The sequence below is a fragment of the Triturus cristatus genome, chromosome 12 (genome assembly GCF_964204655.1).
Source record: "Triturus cristatus chromosome 12, aTriCri1.1, whole genome shotgun sequence".
NCBI lineage: Eukaryota > Metazoa > Chordata > Amphibia > Caudata > Salamandridae > Triturus > Triturus cristatus.
In genome coordinates, this window is record NC_140595.1 from 620218572 (window position 1) to 620231014 (window position 12443).

The following is a 12443-nucleotide window of genomic DNA, read 5'->3' on the forward strand; positions in this document are numbered from 1 at the left end:
AGCATGTAAAGGGCTTTTACCCAAATGATGCCATCAAGTTCAACAGGCAGGCTGTAAAGAGCTGAGTTCCCATAGGCTGCACTGTGCCCGAACTGGCAGCAGGTAAAGGTCTCTATGCCTGGGAGTGGGGTCTAGCGGCATTTATAGGGCCGCGTGCCAAGGGGGTGCCCGAGGCACATACAGGAAAAATCATGAAATATGTAGATGGTGACCTATAAATGCGACCAGGCGGAATGCACGTTTCACCTTTATTTGACTTTGCGGCAGAGCGAATCTCCCTTACCTACCTCAAGCACTTCCTCAATGCACCAACTTACGAAAAAACACCTCTTGACACCAGAGTGGAGCTATCTAAGTTTATCACACTGAAGTGTGTGACCGCTTCTGGTACACTATTTAACTAAGAGCTGAGCCAGGAAATATTGTTGAGCTCCCTCTTCACGCCAAGGATGTTTTTTCTGCTTTTAGCAAACGATTGGCTAAGTTTCCAGAAGTCATTCTTAGCATTCTTTCAGCCACAACTGGTAACTTTTCTCACGCCTGCTAATTAGGAGTTGGAGATGTTAAAATTGCTCTTCTTTCGCCAGTGGGAGCTAGGCAACTGAAATGTACTCACCTACTTGACAGCTTGCAATCTGTGAGTCCCTTCCGAGTGACATTCTTACCACTTCTTAATGTATCCAACACACATCAAACCCTGGGCCCCATCTCGAATGCTACCCGGAAGCAGATGCTACCCGGAAGCAGTAGTGTCTGTGTATGCGACCGGGAGGTGGGTGGCTGCCAGTAGGGCAGAGGGGTATTTGAATTAAAGGTACCTAAGTTACTCGATTTGAGGACATCTTCCCTGATCTAATATCCTGCTTGACTAGGGGACCAACATTTGGGAAGGGCTTATCAAACCAGGAATGCTTGAAGATGATAACAGGTTCAGCCAGGTCAGCTATCCAGTAAATGGGTTGCATTGTCTGTTCTCCAGCTAAGACCCACAGAGGAGCATTAACAAGTTGTATGTGTCAGAGTCCATGTGGCTGCCCTGCAGATCTCAGAAACAAAAAAAAGTTTTTGGAAAGCTGTGTAAAATCTCTAAGGTGCCTATATTACAATGTCGGTCGGATGAGCGTCCAACCAACCCCGTAGTGGAATAGATGCTGATCGACTACTGGTCGGCTGTTCCACCCGCCGAATTAGGATGCGACTGCCCTATGGGTGGTCAGAAATATCAATTTTCTAATTGTAGCTTGTGCGGCGGCCGAAAAAGGGCCGCAGCACCAGCTGCAATAGAAAAATTGATGTTTTTAAACATCCCTGCCCCATGTGGCAGGCACCATGTGGTGCCTGCCACATGATACAGGGATGTTTAGGGGGACACCACTGGTGCCCACAAGGTCCCCTAGCGTAGGGCACGGGGGGAAGGAGGTCCTGCTAGTGGCCCCAAAGTCACTTTCAAATAGCCTTTCTATGGCAGTCAGACCGCCATAGAAAGGCTGTTGGAAACGTGCATCGGAATCCCCTGAGCAGGCACTGCCTCCAACTTGGGGATTACGATCGGCCCTCTGCCCCGACGGGCTCCGTCAGCCAGTCGGAAGCACAGCGGTATTCCCCAGCGAGTTTCCTTCCGACTGCCAGTATCGTAATACGGCCATCAGACGGAAACCTCTGATGTCGGGCGGAAAGCACCCAATGAGCTGTCGGATGGATTTCGGGCCAGCGTCATAATGAGGCCTTTAGTGTTTGTGGAAAGGGTGTAAATGTTTTTGAGAGAACTGCTGATTGCTCCTGGCAAATGTGGAGTTTGAAAGGTTAGCTTGCCAGCATTTGTCACATGCATCTGAGAAGTATAACTATATTCAGTGACTTGTCCAGAGCACTTAACACATTCAGATTACAATGCATAATGCAGAGTAAGATAAGAGAAAGTCCTATTGTTTTCACTACTGCTAGAGGATGGAGGCTCACCGGGCTTCTTGAGTGCCGTCAGTCTTGGTCTGAGTGCTATTCTCAGGGAACCATGCCTTGAGGCTTTCAGAAACAGCAGGGAGTGACGGAGAAGAAGCAACTGCTTCTAGACCAGACCTGCTCCAGTGGTTTACTAAAGAATCTAGAATTAGCCAGATCTGACGTACGTCGGCCTGTCTGAATGAGTACGGTTTATGGTTTCACCATATTCCCGTGGTACATTGTATATCAATGGATGTAGAGGGAAGAACACGAGCGTAGGGATTTGCTTAACCAGTCTAAGAGAAAGGCGGCGATGACAGAATCCTGAGTTTTGCACAAACAACCACCCTATTTGCATCTAATGAAGCACATTTCACAACGTTGTTAACTGCTAGAGGTACTCAGAGAGACCACAAGGCTAAACTCTGATTCAGGAGCAGCAGTCTTCTGATTTTATCTGTGTGCAGGGGTGTAGAGATTGCATAAGTCTCATTCCCAGATCTCCATATCCTAAATGAGGCTTAGAGGGGAGTTGATGCCACCTTGCTTTTATAGGTTGACTGAGGTTGCCATGTTGTCCATGTACACAGAAATGCTGCCTTTTCTGTAGAGCAACCACTGCAAGTACTTCTGGCCTAGAAAGAAGCAGGTTAGTCTCTATATACCTATAAAATATACCTTTTATTCTTATTTCTCCTGGATCTTTAGGGAAAGTCAGAGTGACCCCTCTCTCCTAATTTAAATTTTAGCTATCCCAGTCTGATGGATATTTAGGCTTTTGTTGAACCCAGGGTCAAACCCAGAGGTATTTAGAATCACCACACAAGCGTTACTCAATGAGCAACACTCAATAATCTAAATTTCTCAGTTTACTGCAGGAAAAGGGATATTGGTGTCAAAATGGAAAAGTGTGTGAAGAACCCTTTGGCATTTGATAGAACCTGTTGTTTGGTCAGGGCAGACTACAGTGAAACTAAAAACCATTGGCCACTTGTTTTTATGACTATTGGGACCTGAGCTATACCTTCCCACCCAAAGAAATAGATAGCCCTTACCAGTGAGATGAGCCCTTAACGGAGAGGTAGCAGAAGTTGCCTTGTATTTACCTGCATTGGAATTTTATGACCATGATCAGAGGATACAATGATGCTGCTTTTTAGGTCGAAGCCTACCAGACAGCCCAGCTGCCTGGTTGCTAAAGACTTAATTGGAACATTCTGAAAGCTTCCTTGGAAATGCATTTCACCCATTGCTTACCATTGACTTTGTGGTTTGTAATTCACATTTGCTCGCTTTCTATTTGCTAACTTTATTTGTTTTAGGCTGTCCGGCAAGTCTTTGTTGCTCCGTGGAGCATAGCCTGTTAACTGTATTCTTCCCTGCGTGCTTGCTTTGGGTAAACAGGCCTTTACGTTTTGTTCTTATCTTGTCACATTTGCTGTGCATTCAAATGCAGAGGTCGTATGTCAGACTCTGTCGCTCGAGGGAGCCTGGTGTTGACTTTTCTTTCTCTGACTTCAAAGTGAGAGGATTTATCTGACAATCTGGGGTGAGAAAGAAAAGGCTTTTTTCTAGCGTACAACAAAATTAAAACATCTGTAAATGAACTATGCAAATATTTCAGAATATATCAGAATTAGGACAGCACATTTGAAGCACACTTGTTTGTAATTTTGAAGTGTGGTGGAAACAAATATTTTAATACGATCAAAACAAATCAATACACTAGGTGTTGTGATTTCCACACATTATCATTAATGCACTCCATGGTTTCATCAGTAAAACTGTATGTCTGTGTAAATGTAATGATCATATCAATATAAAATCTGTTGTCTGTAATGGCAGTGCACTACCACACCATGTATACTTCACTCTATGCTATTCCACTCTACAACACTCTACTTCACTCTTTGCCATTCTATGCCCCTCCACTCTACAACACTCTACTCCACTCAACTCTACACCACTCTACTTTGCAACACTACACCACTCCACTCTACGCCAGTCTACAACACTCTAAGACATTCTAAGTCACTCTACTCCACTCTACCCCACTCTACCACACTCTACTCAATGCCACTCTGTGCCTCTCCACTCTACAATAATCCACTCTACAACACACTGCTCTACAACACTCTACTCCACTCAACTCTACACCACTCTACTTTGCAACACTACACCACTCCACTCTACGCCAGTCTACAACACTCTAAGACATTCTAAGTCACTCTACTCCACTCTACCCCACTCTACCCCACTCTACTCAATGCCACTCTGTGCCTCTCCACTCTACAATAATCCACTCTACAACACACTGCTCTACAACACTCTACAACACTCCACTCTACTTTGTGACACTCGACTCTACACCACTCTACACCACTCTATGCCACTCTAATCCACTCTGCATCGCTCCATTCTATCCCACTGTACTCTACTCTATTCCTCACTATGCTACTCTACTCTAGACCACTCTACTCCTCTCTATGTCACTCCACTCTACCACACTCCATGACACTACAACACTCCACTCTATAACACTCCACTCTACAACACTCTATGATACTCCATGCCACACTATGCCACTCCACTCTTCTACACTCCAAGCTACTTTGCTTCAGTCTACGACACTCAACGCTACGCCACTCCAATCTGTGACATTTTACTCCACTCTGCACTATGCCATTGCTCTCTACTCCAGTCCACGCCACTCCACTCTGACACTTAACTCAATTCTACAACACTTTACTCCACTCTATGCTATGCCATTCTGCAGCACTCCACTCTACGCCCCTCCACTCTACATCACTCCACTCCACCCATCTCCACTCTATGCCACTCTATTTTACAACACTCTACTCCTCTCTGTGCCACCCCACTCAATGCCATATCAGTGCCATTTTACGCATCATAACTCAAAACCACTCTACTCCAGTCTACGCCACTCCACTCTACGCCACTTTACTCTACAACTTTACTCCACTCTGTGACACTTCACTCTATGACACTCACTCTATGACACTCACCCTCTACTACACTCCATGCCACTCTATGCCATTTTACTCCACTCTATGCCACTCCACTCTCCCCCACTCTACAATGCTTTTCTCCACTCTACGCTATGCCACTCCATTCTACTCTATCACACTTTACTCCACTCTACCCCCCTGCACTCTATGCCCCTCTACTTTATGCCCCTTCGATCTCCTCTCCTCCGCTCTACGCCTCTCTGCTCCATGACACTCCATGCTAATCCACACCACTCTATGCCCCTCCACTCTATCCCTCTCCAGTCCAGGACGTTCCACTCTAAGAACACTCTACAACCCTCTTCTCTACGACACTCCACGATCTTCCACTCTACAACACTCCACAACCCTCGACTCTACATCCCTCTGCTTTATGAAGCTAACTCTTCGCCACTCTATGCCACGGCACTCCACAACACTCTATGACACTCTTACCCACTCCACTCTACACCACTCTACGAACCTCCACTCTACAACACTTGACTCTACGCCACTCTATGCCACGGCACTCCACAAAACTCTATGCCACTCTACAACACTCCATGACACCCTATACCACTCCACTCTAAGCCAGTCTATGAAACTCCACTCTACGACACTGTACTCCTATCCACTCCACACCACTTCACTCTATACCTATCTACTACACTCTACACCACTCTACTCCACTCTTTTCTACTCTATTCCACGACACTCCACTCTACTCCATGACACACCACTCTACTTCCTGACACACCACTTTACTCCACACTACGACACTCTACTCTACTGCGCGACACTCCAGTTTACTCCACAGCACTCCACTCTACTCTATGACACTCCGCTCTACGACACACCACTCTGCCCCACAACCCTCCACTCTTTGCCAGACCACTCTTTGATACGTCTCCACTCTACGCTGCTAACGTTTAGCCATGCTGAACAGCAGTCACGCTGGTGTGCAAAATGGCAAAAGCGCATTGGCAAAGCGAATAGCTCTTGCATAGATGAGAACTATTAGCTTTGCCAATGCTTGTTAAAAATTAGCTAACAAATCTATGACTAGATCCAGAGTTTAGCGGCTCTTGCTCCATCTGTCAGGGTTGCAGAGTACATTACGTCTGCTACCATGACAAACTATTGTCCACTAAACTTAAAAATCAACAGTGGCCCAGCAGTAAACTCTGTATTCTGTATTTTGACAGGAACCGCTGTCAATAAGTCCAGTGGAAAGCCAGTGTCTTTTTTCACCGCCATCCATCAAACCTTTACAAACTTTTTGTTTTTCAAAAATGTACTCCCAAAATGGGAGTCTGTTATTTAAAAACGAAAAACGAACGATCCCGCCCCCACACCTAAGAAGGTTTTTTTTGCCTGGTGTGGTGGTCATTGTTTGCTTTTTGCTGTTCCCTCATCGCCATGTTTTACCTCATGGTGATAGACAGAAAAAAATGACATTATATCACCCATACTAAAAAGGGTGGGCAGTGTTATTACCTTTCTCAGACGGACCCTAATCAGTCAGGCCATTGGAACAAGCTTTCAATCGTTGTAGCCAATGAGGGCTCTGCGGACGGACAGTTGACACTCTACCCCACTCTCAATGAGGCGGGCGGACCGAGGGTGTGGGAACAGTATCCTCAGTCGCATTTGCAGTGGAGTACCCTCTCCATCAAACTCTAAACCACCCCTAAGTCTTTTGGTTAGACCAATAAACCTGTAGACAATCAAAACTAGAATTTGATGAGTAGATATCAAAATATCAGTCTCATGTGTGCTGGAACTCTATGGCCATTCTGGAAATGTTTACTATCATTTTCCAACAAACTTGAGAAACTTTGAAAGACTTTGGTTTTGAAATTAGTCTCATTTCTGAGAATACCCATGTAAAGAAAAGTCTGAGTATTGGATCTGTGGTGAGTTCCCGCACTGCACTTTCCATTGCCAACTTCTTAGTATCCTGTCAAAAGTGCACCAAGGGAACCACCACAGATGCCAATTTTTTTAATATTGCAGCATTCTGGACAGACTGGGGTTATCCTTGACCCAGCGCAACAAAGGGTTATGTGGGCCATACAACTTTAAAGATCTGGAAAAAAAGCCTGACACCTAGTGTTCCCGTGTTTGTCACATGATGTATGAGCGAGGCGGCCGCCTTTGGTCTTGGTCCCCCTCAGCAACTATCCAGATGTTTCTTGGAGTCTCAAACATTCCCCCAGGAGATCTAGTAAGATATTTTGGATCAGAGAAGGAGATGTGCCTTCCATTACAATATGTAGTGCGCATGTGTCGCGGGGGTTTACGGGCCAGCAATGGAGCCGCTAGGGACTATGCCTCACACAGCAGGGGTCTACTCCTTGCAACACAGGGTCATACAAGACACCCAAACTCTCAAAAGGTCAGGCAGGTATATGTCAATGTTGGGTGATTGGAATACAGCTTTTTTCTTCATATGTATTATTTTGCTATACCTGGTTCATAAATATAAAACTTAGTGCTGAATTTGACCCCATGGATTCCAGTGCTCTGCACCAGCACTTAATTGTCAATAACAGCGCCTGTGACAATCTGACACTAAGTGGTGCTGTCTGTCTAATTTAGAGATGACCACAACAGGAGGAAAATATTAAAAATGACTGTTACCTGTCGCCCAAGCCCTTCTTATTGCTTTGGAGGCCTGCAAAAGTCTGAATTGTCACACTTGTAGGAGTGTGATTGTTAGTAGTTGTGTTGTTACTGTCATTGGCAGCGCTGGCAGGGGCAATGTATGGTGCAAGCTGCAGCGTTCTCACAAATTAAACACTGCCAAAACTTGGAAAGGGCAGCACTCCAGTGACAGTTGTATTCTTGGGGAATGAGTTAGTGTTAATGGTGACCTCTTGACCAAGGCCATGGAGGAGAAAGAAAATGTTATTGTTATTAAATGGGATCCTGAAAACATCACTCTAAGAATCCTAGTTATGGATATGGAATGCTTCCTTATTGACAATGGTGCAGACATTTGCCTGTAAACTGTGTAATAAATATTACAAGACAATTGGTGCTGTTTGACTACAGACAATTAGCCCATTGAAGCTATAAGCTGAAAGTCTGCCCTGAGGTTTGCAGGGAAGAAACTCCTTGAACTTGAAGATTTCCTTCCACTCTTGTGATGTACTCTCTCACCAGGTGTGTCCAAGGATGTTGGTGTCTTGTATGATGAGGTCAATGATCCAGAGAGAACAAAGTCTGCCATGAGTTGTTTTGGCAATAACGTTGACACTGCACTGCTTAGAATTGCCTTCTTAAAGACATTATGTAAGAGGTTCACCATGGCACTGTCGATAAAAAAGTCCTGGATGGCAAGATGCCCCATAACCAGCAAAGGAAAGATAGTCTGTACACTCTGTTATGTTACTTGGTAAATTCTGTTGAATCGTTTACCACATTGTCTCCATACTGATGTATCCACATAGGTGCTCCGAGGCTACTTTCAACAGTTTATAATGCTATATAAAAAATCCAAATAAAATAATAATCCTCTCCTTGTATGGTCAAGATTCTGGCTCATTAAAAAAAGGAATTTTTCACCCAAAACAGGATTACTAGCCCAATTGGAATCAGGGCCTTGGTCCTTTGAGATAACCATGCCTGCTTTCTATGCGCAAGAGAAGTCTGCACTTTAGGACCAGAGGCATGCTTCCCTGTCTCCCTAGATTCTCTTTCTAGTAGCATCAGTATTTTTCTTGTAGCAATTGTACAACATATGAATCCATCGTATCTTTCAAGATGCCCCGAAGTGCTTCCTGCTGGTCAAGAAAGAGGCTACTTCACTTGTTGTGAGTGATTGATAACGTGACTTTAAGGGATGTCCTATGGGGGAACTATATTGATGTCATGCATAACATTCATGGGGTGTGCCAATTGGGATGTGGCTGCATTTAAGAATGGAGTGAAGGAGAGAGAGAGTCAGGTTTGTCTAAACCTGCCATATTTACCATCTGCGGGTGACTCGATAGGAGGTGGTCTTAATGTCAATGCAGGGAGATGGAGCAATAAACATAGTCAAGGAGATGGATTAGCAAGAACCTTATTTCTCAACTGGCCGGTCTCTCACAGCAAGTCTGCTCGAGAACTACATGCGTAGCAGAGACAAGGGAGTCCCTCAAACTTTGATTTTGGTTTAGGATAGTTGGTATGACAGGCCGAAGGTATGCATAATTGGCAGCAACGGAAAAAGACAAGCTTTTAAAGCCAATAGAACTCGTCTTTAAGACCTATTGAGAGAGAACAACACCTAGCACAGGGGAATGGGGAAAAGATGTACACAAGGGAAACAGCTGGAAAATACAGACACTCTCATGGAGCGCTTAACAAAAAAAGCAAAAATAGGGCCAAAAAAGCGAGCAGTGGAAGGACGCAAGTACTGTGGCCATGCTCCAGAAGTGGGACAAACACATAAAGAGGAAGTAAAGCCAATGAATAGGAAGCTAGCAAATGACAGTGACAATAAACCCAATCCATGTTAGCAGTGGGCGAGCTCTAAGATGACAACAGAACTTTCCTCAAAAAGACAGCTTAAAATAGGAACTAAAAAGAGGTCTGTCTAGCAGCAGCAACGTTCCTCCTACTGCACATAGTCATGAGTGCATCTCTCAGAGCCCCTTACTGTCTCTTTCAGCAGCACCTCACACCTTTCCCTGCCTTCCCAACGTTGCAAATCTCAGGTTATGACTTCAGTCACTAAAGTAAGACGATGAAACAACTGCCGAGCAGCAGCCATTGTTTTTCGCTACTGCCGCTCAGTGCTAGTACAGCCCTAAGAACTTCCGGGAAACACTATTCGCTCTAGCCTGAAGCCCCATCCTTGTCGAGCAGGTCATCTGGCTGGGGGAATTGTGTTGCAAAATTGAAAATAAGCTTCAGCTACAGTTTCCAGGCATCGTCTGACTTTGCGGTCAGAGGGTTTTCACTCTATATTTTAGAAAGTGCCACTGTTTGTGGCAACAGAAAGTGAGGAGAGCTCTTGCGTAAAACAATTTTTTTGTGTCCCAAGGGGCTGAATGATACAGGCAAACTTCTGCAAATTCAATTTTATGTCTTGAGCTGAAATGGCTGGTATTCGAATTTTTTAGCAAAATAACTATAAGTGAATCTGTGGATAATATTTCATACCGCTGACGAAAAGAGACCCAAAGGAGCAAGCGTATTTGGGTGACAGAACTGTTAAAATTGATAAGCTCGTAGCTGTTGCTGAAGGCTCTCGTTGTTGGGGGAAAGCTGTCAACTCACCTGCCTGTGGATATCTGGACCCTGTTTTCATCAAGGGACTTTGGTGTGTGCATTTTCCTTGCCGGCGGGACTGCGAGGACCAGAGTGCTGAGCGCGGCGATCACCGCCGCACCTGGGCCCTCTTCCCGCCAGCTCCTCTTGCAAATTGAACTTTCCCGCCCTACCAGCTTTAAAAACAGCGCGGTCCCCGCTTCCCGGGCGCCGCTCGTAGCTGTTGCTGAAGGCTCTCGTTGTTGGGGGAAAGCTGTCAACTCACCTGCCTGTGGATATCTGGACCCTGTTTTCATCAAGGGACTTTGGTGTGTGCATTTTCCCTGCCGGCGGGACTGCGAGGACCAGAGTGCTGAGCGCGGCGATCACCGCCGCACCTGGGCCCTCTTCCCGCCAGCTCCTCTTGCAAATTGAACTTTCCCGCCCTACCAGCTTTAAAAACAGCGCGGTCCCCGCTTCCCGGGCGCCGCTCGTAGCTGTTGCTGAAGGCTCTCGTTGTTGGGGGAAAGCTGTCAACTCACCTGCCTGTGGATATCTGGACCCTGTTTTCATCAAGGGACTTTGGTGTGTGCATTTTCCTTGCCGGCGGGACTGCGAGGACCAGAGTGCTGAGCGCGGCGATCACCGCTGCACCTGGGCCCTCTTCCCGCCAACTCCTCCTCCTCACTCCCATCCTCAATTTCTACGACCCTCACCACCTACGCGCTAGAGGGACGCGTGCGGGACGACGGCCGGGCGAAGACCGGGCAAAGAGCGGGCCGTTTGAGGCCGTTCGAGGACGGCAGAGGTACGGCCAAGGCCCCACCGTGCTACCAATCCCTGCATTTGGTACTGGAAGAGTTGCATGAGAATGTCGGCCAGGGAAACTAGAAGCAGATCTAATCGGGCCGCTGGAGCGCCGAAAGGCCCCTTAGACACCTACTTTGCTAAAGCTGGTTCTTTAATCTTTGACGAAATTTCCATCCTTGAACGGCGAATATCCCAGGAAATTGACTGGGTTAGAAGATCCTCGCTAGGGCCCTTGGCACTTGCTATCACGCCTGAACAATCTGTTGCCCCAAACACGGTAGACCCTGTAGGATCAAATGTTATTCCTGATTTAGCTGAGCAGTGCAGTCCTATTGTAAATACCACTGACGGCGAGATGTCCGATATTACGGAATTAAGCATCATGCCTCTCCCCTCTGCCAGAGCGCCATCACTCCCCTTGAAGGGGATTCCAACACTCTCTACCGGTGACATAATCACCGATAATCCTATCTCCACTTTAGATTTAACACGGAGGTCAAGGGAGGGGGCAATACCGAAAAAGAAATCCCCAAAAAAGGTTGGTTCCTCTGGCGGACGTAAGGTGAACGCTCCCAAGTGTTCTACCAAAAATGACTCGTCCCACAAGATCCCAAAATCAAAGTTATTAAGGCAACCTGGGCAAAATGGGGCATCATCTGCTAAAAATAGGCCTGTGCCACCCCCTACTTCTAATTGTACAATAGGGAATGAGATACCCACTCTCTTGTATATCCGAATCCTCCTAAGGGAAATCCTCAATCCCTTGGAGGCTCGCATCTCCAAGATAGAGTCACTTCTAGTGAAAATTCACACGGGTTTATTATCCACAGTAGAGGGGAATGAGACTTCCAATGGCAATACTAACAAGGAGAGGGATAATAATTTTGAACACCCACCCCTACCTATCCCTATTCCAACGCAACAACCTTCCGCATGTACATCAGGGAAATCCTTGCCACTCAATCCATCTAGCGCTAATACAATTCGACAAGAAGCCTCGGCTCCTCCCCCTCTAGAGACACCAACGCTGGCCCCACAGCATAGGATAGTTAATCTCCCACCTCAAGCTATGCCATACGTGGTGATTCTGGCAGGTATTCCGGAATTAACCACTTCTTCCGGAGAATCAGTGGGAGCACTAAACAATAAAATTATTCACTGGTTGTCCATCAACAGACCTTTGCCTGAGGGCTCACATAGCGAGGTTCTTATGGTGAGAAGAACACCGTGGATAGGCTCCACTAGGAAGTCTATCCAGGGTGACTGTGTAGTGATAAACTTTAGGGACCCTGCCACTGTTAAGTATATCTGCAGTTGGCCACGGAACACGCAGGGGTCGCCAATTCAAACACTCCCCTTGTCTTTTTTCTACCCCTCAAATGGATGTGAGGGGGAGGGAGAGGGAGAGGGATGGGAACTTGTGTCTACCAGAAGGAACTGTAG

The 12443-nt window shown here is 46.3% G+C and overlaps 1 protein-coding gene across 1 annotated transcript in view; it reads left to right on the plus strand.

Moving 5' to 3' along the window:
- CBFA2T3 (CBFA2/RUNX1 partner transcriptional co-repressor 3) overlaps nucleotides 1-12443 on the plus strand; it is a 352675-nt gene that overhangs the window by 1770 nt on the left and 338462 nt on the right. The window lies entirely within an intron of this gene.